The sequence below is a fragment of the Lathyrus oleraceus genome, chromosome 6 (assembly GCF_024323335.1).
Source record: "Lathyrus oleraceus cultivar Zhongwan6 chromosome 6, CAAS_Psat_ZW6_1.0, whole genome shotgun sequence".
Classification (NCBI taxonomy): Eukaryota; Viridiplantae; Streptophyta; class Magnoliopsida; order Fabales; family Fabaceae; genus Lathyrus; species Lathyrus oleraceus.
Genome location: NC_066584.1, coordinates 153,835,267 through 153,842,120, shown reverse-complemented (window position 1 = coordinate 153,842,120; position 6,854 = coordinate 153,835,267).

The following is a 6,854-nucleotide window of genomic DNA, read 5'->3' as shown; positions in this document are numbered from 1 at the left end:
TGTGTGGTTTCTTTCTTCCCATTCATCCGTTGATGTCTGGTCGTGGTTTCTTTCTTCCCATTCATCCAGAGATGTCTGGTCGTGGTTTCTTTCTTCCCATTCATCGAGAGATGTCTGGTCGTGGTTTCTTTCTTCCCATTCATCCGAGAGTCTGGTCGTGGTTTCTTTCTTCCCATTCATCGAGAGATGTCTGGTCGTGGTTTCTTTCTTCCCATTCATCGAGAGATGTCTGGTCGTGGTTTCTTTCTTCCCATTCATCCGAGATGTCTGGTCGTGGTTTCTTTCTTCCCATTCATCGAGAGATGTCTGGTCGTGGTTTCTTCTTTCTTCCCATTCATCGAGAGATGTCTGGTCGTGGTTTCTTTCTTCCCATTCATCCGTTGATGTCTGGTCGTGGTTTCTTCTTTCTTCCCATTCATCGGAGATGTCTGGTCGTGGTTTCTTTCTTCCCATTCATCGAGAGATGTCTGGTCGTGGTTTCTTTCTTCCCATTCATCCGTTGATGTCTGGTCGTGGTTTCTTTCTTCCCATTCATCGAGAGATGTCTGGTCGTGGTTTCTTTCTTCCCATTCATCCGAGAGATGTCTGGTCGTGGTTTCTTTTCTTTCTTCCCATTCATCGAGAGATGTCTGGTCGTGGTTTCTTTCTTCCCATTCATCGTTGATGTCTGGTCGTGGTTTCTTTCTTCCCATTCATCCGAGAGATGTCTGGTCGTGGTTTCTTTCTTCCCATTCATCGAGAGATGTCTGGTCGTGGTTTCTTTCTTCCCATTCATCCGAGAGTCTGGTCGTGGTTTCTTTCTTCCCATTCATCGAGAGATGTCTGGTCGTGGTTTCTTTCTTCCCATTCATCCGTTGATGTCTGGTCGTGGTTTCTTTCTTCCCATTCATCGAGAGATGTCTGGTCGTGGTTTTCTTTCTTCCCATTCATCCTTGATGTCTGGTCGTGGTTTCTTTCTTCCCATTCATCGAGAGATGTCTGGTCGTGGTTTTTCTTTCTTCCCATTCATCCGTTGATGTCTGGTCGTGGTTTCTTTCTTCCCATTCATCGAGAGATGTCTGGTCGTGGTTTCTTTCTTCCCATTCATCCGAGATGTCTGGTCGTGGTTTCTTTCTTCCCATTCATCGAGAGATGTCTGGTCGTGGTTTCTTTCTTCCCATTCATCCGAGAGATGTCTGGTCGTGGTTTTTTTTTTTCCCATTCATCGAGAGATGTCTGGTCGTGGTTTCTTTCTTCCCATTCATCCGAGATGTCTGGTCGTGGTTTCTTTCTTCCCATTCATCGAGAGATGTCTGGTCGTGGTTTCTTTCTTCCCATTCATCCGTTGATGTCTGGTCGTGGTTTCTTTCTTCCCATTCATCGAGAGATGTCTGGTCGTGGTTTCTTTCTTCCCATTCATCGAGAGATGTCTGGTCGTGGTTTCTTTCTTCCCATTCATCCGTTGATGTCTGGTCGTGTTTTTTCTTTCTTCCCATTCATCGAGAGATGTCTGGTCGTGGTTTCTTTCTTCCCATTCATCGAGAGATGTCTGGTCGTGGTTTCTTTCTTCCCATTCATCCGAGAGATGTCTGGTCGTGGTTTCTTTCTTCCCATTCATCGAGAGATGTCTGGTCGTGGTTTCTTTCTTCCCATTCATCGAGAGATGTCTGGTCGTGGTTTCTTTCTTCCCATTCATCCGAGAGATGTCTGGTCGTGGTTTTTTCTTCCCATTCATCGAGAGATGTCTGGTCGTGGTTTCTTTCTTCCCATTCATCGGAGATGTCTGGTCGTGGTTTCTTTCTTCCCATTCATCCGTTGATGTCTGGTCGTGGTCTGGTTTCTTTCTTCCCATTCATCGAGAGATGTCTGGTCGTGGTTTCTTTCTTCCCATTCATCGAGAGATGTCTGGTCGTGGTTTCTTTCTTTCCCATTCATCCGTTGATGTCTGGTCGTGGTTTCTTTCTTCCCATTCATCGAGAGATGTCTGGTCGTGGTTTCTTTCTTCCCATTCATCCGAGAGATGTCTGGTCGTGGTTTCTTTCTTCCCATTCATCGAGAGATGTCTGGTCGTGGTTTCTTTCTTCCCATTCATCTGTTGATGTCTGGTCGTGGTTTCTTTCTTCCCATTCATCCGAGAGATGTCTGGTCGTGGTTTCTTTCTTCCCATTCATCGAGAGATGTCTGGTCGTGGTTTCTTTCTTCCCATTCATCGTTGATGTCTGGTCGTGGTTTCTTTCTTCCCATTCATCGAGAGATGTCTGGTCGTGTTTCTTTCTTCCCATTCATCCGAGAGATGTCTGGTCGTGGTTTCTTTCTTCCCATTCATCGAGAGATGTCTGGTCGTGGTTTCTTTCTTCCCATTCATCCGAGATGTCTGGTCGTGGTTTCTTTCTTCCCATTCATCGAGAGATGTCTGGTCGTGGTTTCTTTCTTCCCATTCATCCGTTGATGTCTGGTCGTGGTTTCTTTCTTCCCATTCATCGAGAGATGTCTGGTCGTGGTTTCTTTCTTCCCATTCATCCGTTGATGTCTGGTCGTGGTTTCTTTCTTCCCATTCATCGAGAGATGTCTGGTCGTGGTTTCTTTCTTCCCATTCATCCGAGATGTCTGGTCGTGGTTTCTTTCTTCCCATTCATCGAGAGATGTCTGGTCGTGGTTTCTTTCTTCCCATTCATCCGTTGATGTCTGGTCGTGGTTTCTTTCTTCCCATTCATCGAGAGATGTCTGGTCGTGGTTTCTTTCTTCCCATTCATCCGTTGATGTCTGGTCGTGGTTTCTTTCTTCCCATTCATCGAGAGATGTCTGGTCGTGGTTTCTTTCTTCCCATTCATCCGAGAGATGTCTGGTCGTGGTTTCTTTCTTCCCATTCATCCGTTGATGTCTGGTCGTGGTTTCTTTCTTCCCATTCATCCGAGAGATGTCTGGTCGTGGTTTCTTTCTTCCCATTCATCGAGAGATGTCTGGTCGTGGTTTCTTTCTTCCCATTCATCCGAGATGTCTGGTCGTGGTTTCTTTCTTCCCATTCATCGAGAGATGTCTGGTCGTGGTTTCTTTCTTCCCATTCATCGAGAGATGTCTGGTCGTGTTTTCTTTCTTCCCATTCATCCGAGATGTCTGGTCGTGGTTTCTTTCTTCCCATTCATCGAGAGATGTCTGGTCGTGGTTTCTTTCTTCCCATTCATCGAGAGATGTCTGGTCGTGGTTTCTTTCTTCCCATTCATCCGTTGATGTGTGGTCGTGGTGTTCTTTCTTCCCATTCATCGAGAGATGTCTGGTCGTGGTTTCTTTCTTCCCATTCATCGAGAGATGTCTGGTCGTGGTTTCTTTTCTTCCCATTCATCCGTTGATGTCTGGTCGTGGTTTTTCTTTTTCCCATTCATCGAGAGATGTCTGGTCGTGGTTTCTTTCTTCCCATTCATCCGAGAGATGTGGTCGTGGTTTCTTTCTTCCCATTCATCGAGAGATGTCTGGTCGTGGTTTCTTTCTTTCCCATTCATCGTTGATGTCTGGTCGTGGTTTCTTTCTTCCCATTCATCGAGAGATGTCTGGTCGTGGTTTCTTTCTTCCCATTCATCGAGAGATGTCTGGTCGTGGTTTCTTTCTTCCCATTCATGTTGATGTCTGGTCGTGGTTTCTTTCTTCCCATTCATCGAGAGATGTCTGGTCGTGGTTTCTTTCTTCCCATTCATCCGTTGATGTCTGGTCGTGGTTTCTTTCTTCCCATTCATCGAGAGATGTCTGGTCGTGGTTTCTTTCTTCCCATTCATCCGTTGATGTCTGGTCGTGGTTTCTTTCTTCCCATTCATCGAGAGATGTCTGGTCGTGGTTTCTTTCTTCCCATTCATCCGTTGATGTCTGGTCGTGGTTTCTTTCTTCCCATTCATCGAGAGATGTCTGGTCGTGGTTTCTTTCTTCCCATTCATCCGTTGATGTCTGGTCGTGGTTTCTTTCTTCCCATTCATCGAGAGATGTCTGGTCGTGGTTTCTTTCTTCCCATTCATCCTTGATGTCTGGTCGTGGTTTCTTTCTTCCCATTCATCCAGAGATGTCTGGTCGTGGTTTCTTTCTTTCTTCCCATTCATCGAGAGATGTCTGGTCGTGGTTTCTTTCTTCCCATTCATCGAGAGATGTCTGGTCGTGGTTTCTTTCTTTCCCATTCATCCGAGATGTCTGGTCGTGGTTTCTTTCTTCTTCCCATTCATCGAGAGATGTCTGGTCGTGGTTTCTTTCTTCCCATTCATCGAGAGATGTTGGTCGTGGTTTCTTTCTTCCCATTCATCCGAGATGTCTGGTCGTGGTTTCTTTCTTCCCATTCATCCGAGAGATGTCTGGTCGTGGTTTCTTTCTTCCCATTCATCGAGAGATGTCTGGTCGTGGTTTCTTTCTTCCCATTCATCGAGAGATGTCTGGTCGTGGTTTCTTTCTTCCCATTCATCCGTTGATGTCTGGTCGTGGTTTCTTTCTTCCCATTCATCGAGAGATGTCTGGTCGTGGTTTCTTTCTTTCCCATTCATCGAGAGATGTCTGGTCGTGGTTTCTTTCTTCCCATTCATCCGTTGATGTCTGGTCGTGGTTTCTTTCTTCCCATTCATCGAGAGATGTCTGGTCGTGGTTTCTTTCTTCCCATTCATCGAGAGATGTCTGGTCGTGGTTTCTTTCTTCCCCATTCATCCGTTGATGTCTGGTCGTGGTTTCTTTCTTCCCATTCATCGAGAGATGTCTGGTCGTGGTTTCTTTCTTCCCATTCATCCGAGAGATGTCTGGTCGTGGTTTCTTTCTTCCCATTCATCCGTTGATGTCTGGTCGTGGTTTCTTTCTTCCCATTCATCCGAGAGATGTCTGGTCGTGGTTTCTTTCTTCCCATTCATCGAGAGATGTCTGGTCGTGGTTTCTTTCTTCCCATTCATCGAGATGTCTGGTCGTGGTTTCTTTCTTCCCATTCATCGAGAGATGTCTGGTCGTGGTTTCTTTCTTCCCATTCATCCGTTGATGTCTGGTCGTGGTTTCTTTTTTCCCATTCATCGAGAGATGTCTGGTCGTGGTTTCTTTCTTCCCATTCATCGTTGATGTCTGGTCGTGGTTTCTTTCTTCCCATTCATCGAGAGATGTCTGGTCGTGGTTTCTTTCTTCCCATTCATCCGAGATGTCTGGTCGTGTTTTCTTTCTTCCCATTCATCGAGAGATGTCTGGTCGTGGTTTCTTTCTTCCCATTCATCCGAGAGATGTCTGGTCGTGGTTTCTTTCTTCCCATTCATCCGTTGATGTCTGGTCGTGGTTTCTTTCTTCCCATTCATCGAGAGATGTCTGGTCGTGGTTTCTTTCTTCCCATTCATCGAGAGATGTCTGGTCGTGGTTTCTTTCTTCCCATTCATCGATCCGAGATGTCTGGTCGTGGTTTCTTTCTTCCCATTCATCGAGAGATGTCTGGTCGTGGTTTCTTTCTTCCCATTCATCGAGAGATGTCTGGTCGTGGTTTCTTTCTTCCCATTCATCGAGATGTCTGGTCGTGGTTTCTTTCTTCCCATTCATCGAGAGATGTCTGGTCGTGGTTTCTTTCTTCCCATTCATCGAGAGATGTCTGGTCGTGGTTTCTTTCTTCCCATTCATCCGTTGATGTCTGGTCGTGGTTTCTTTCTTCCCATTCATCGGAGATGTCTGGTCGTGGGTTTCTTTCTTCCCATTCATCGAGAGATGTCTGGTCGTGGTTTCTTTCTTCCCATTCATCCTTGATGTCTGGTCGTGGTTTCTTTCTTCCCATTCATCCGAGATGTCTGGTCGTGGTTTCTTTCTTCTTCCCATTCATCGAGAGATGTCTGGTCGTGGTTTCTTTCTTCCCATTCATCATCCGTTGATGTCTGGTCGTGGTTTCTTTCTTCCCATTCATCGAGAGATGTCTGGTCGTGGTTTCTTTCTTCCCATTCATCCGTTGATGTCTGGTCGTGGTTTCTTTCTTCCCATTCATCGAGAGATGTCTGGTCGTGGTTTCTTTCTTCCCATTCATCCGAGACATGTCTGGTCGTGGTTTCTTTCTTCCCATTCATCCGAGAGATGTCTGGTTGTGGTTTCTTTCTTCCCATTCATCTGTTGATGTCTAGTCGTGGTTTCTTTCTTCCCATTCATCCGAGAGATGTCTGGTCGTGGTTTCTTTCTTCCCATTCATCGAGAGATGTCTGGTCGTGGTTTCTTTCTTCCCATTCATTTGTTGATTTCTGGTCGTGGTTACTTTCTTCCCATTCATCGAGAGATGTCTGGTCGTGGTTTCTTTCTTCCCATTCATCCGTTGATGTCTGGTCGTGGTTTCTTTTTTCCCATTCATCGAGAGATGTCTGGTCGTGCTTTCTTTCTTCCCATTCATCTGTTGATGTCTGGTCGTGGTTTCTTTCTTCCCATTCATCAAGAGATGTCTGGTCGTGGTTTCTTTCTTCCCAATCATCCGTTGATGTCTGGTCGTGGTTTCTTTCTTCCCATTCATCGAGAGATGTCTGGTCGTGGTTTCTTTCATCCCATTCATCCGAGAGATGTCTGGTCGTGGTTTCTTTCTTCCCATTCATCCGTTGATGTCTGGTCGTAGTTTCTTTCTTCCCATTCATCCGAGAGATGTCTGGTCGTGGTTTCTTTCTTCCCATTCATCAAGAGATGTCTGGTCGTGGTTTCTTTCTTCCCATTCAAACGAGAGATATCTGATCGTGGTTTCTTTCTTCCCATTCATCGAGAGATGTCTGGTCGTGGTTTCTTTCTTCCCATTCATCGAGAGATGTCTGGTCGTGTTTTCTTTCTTCCCATTCATCCGATATGTCTGGTCGTGGTTTCTTTCTTCCCATTCATCGAGAGATGTCTGGTCGTGCTTTCTTTCTTCCCATTCATCGAGAGATGTC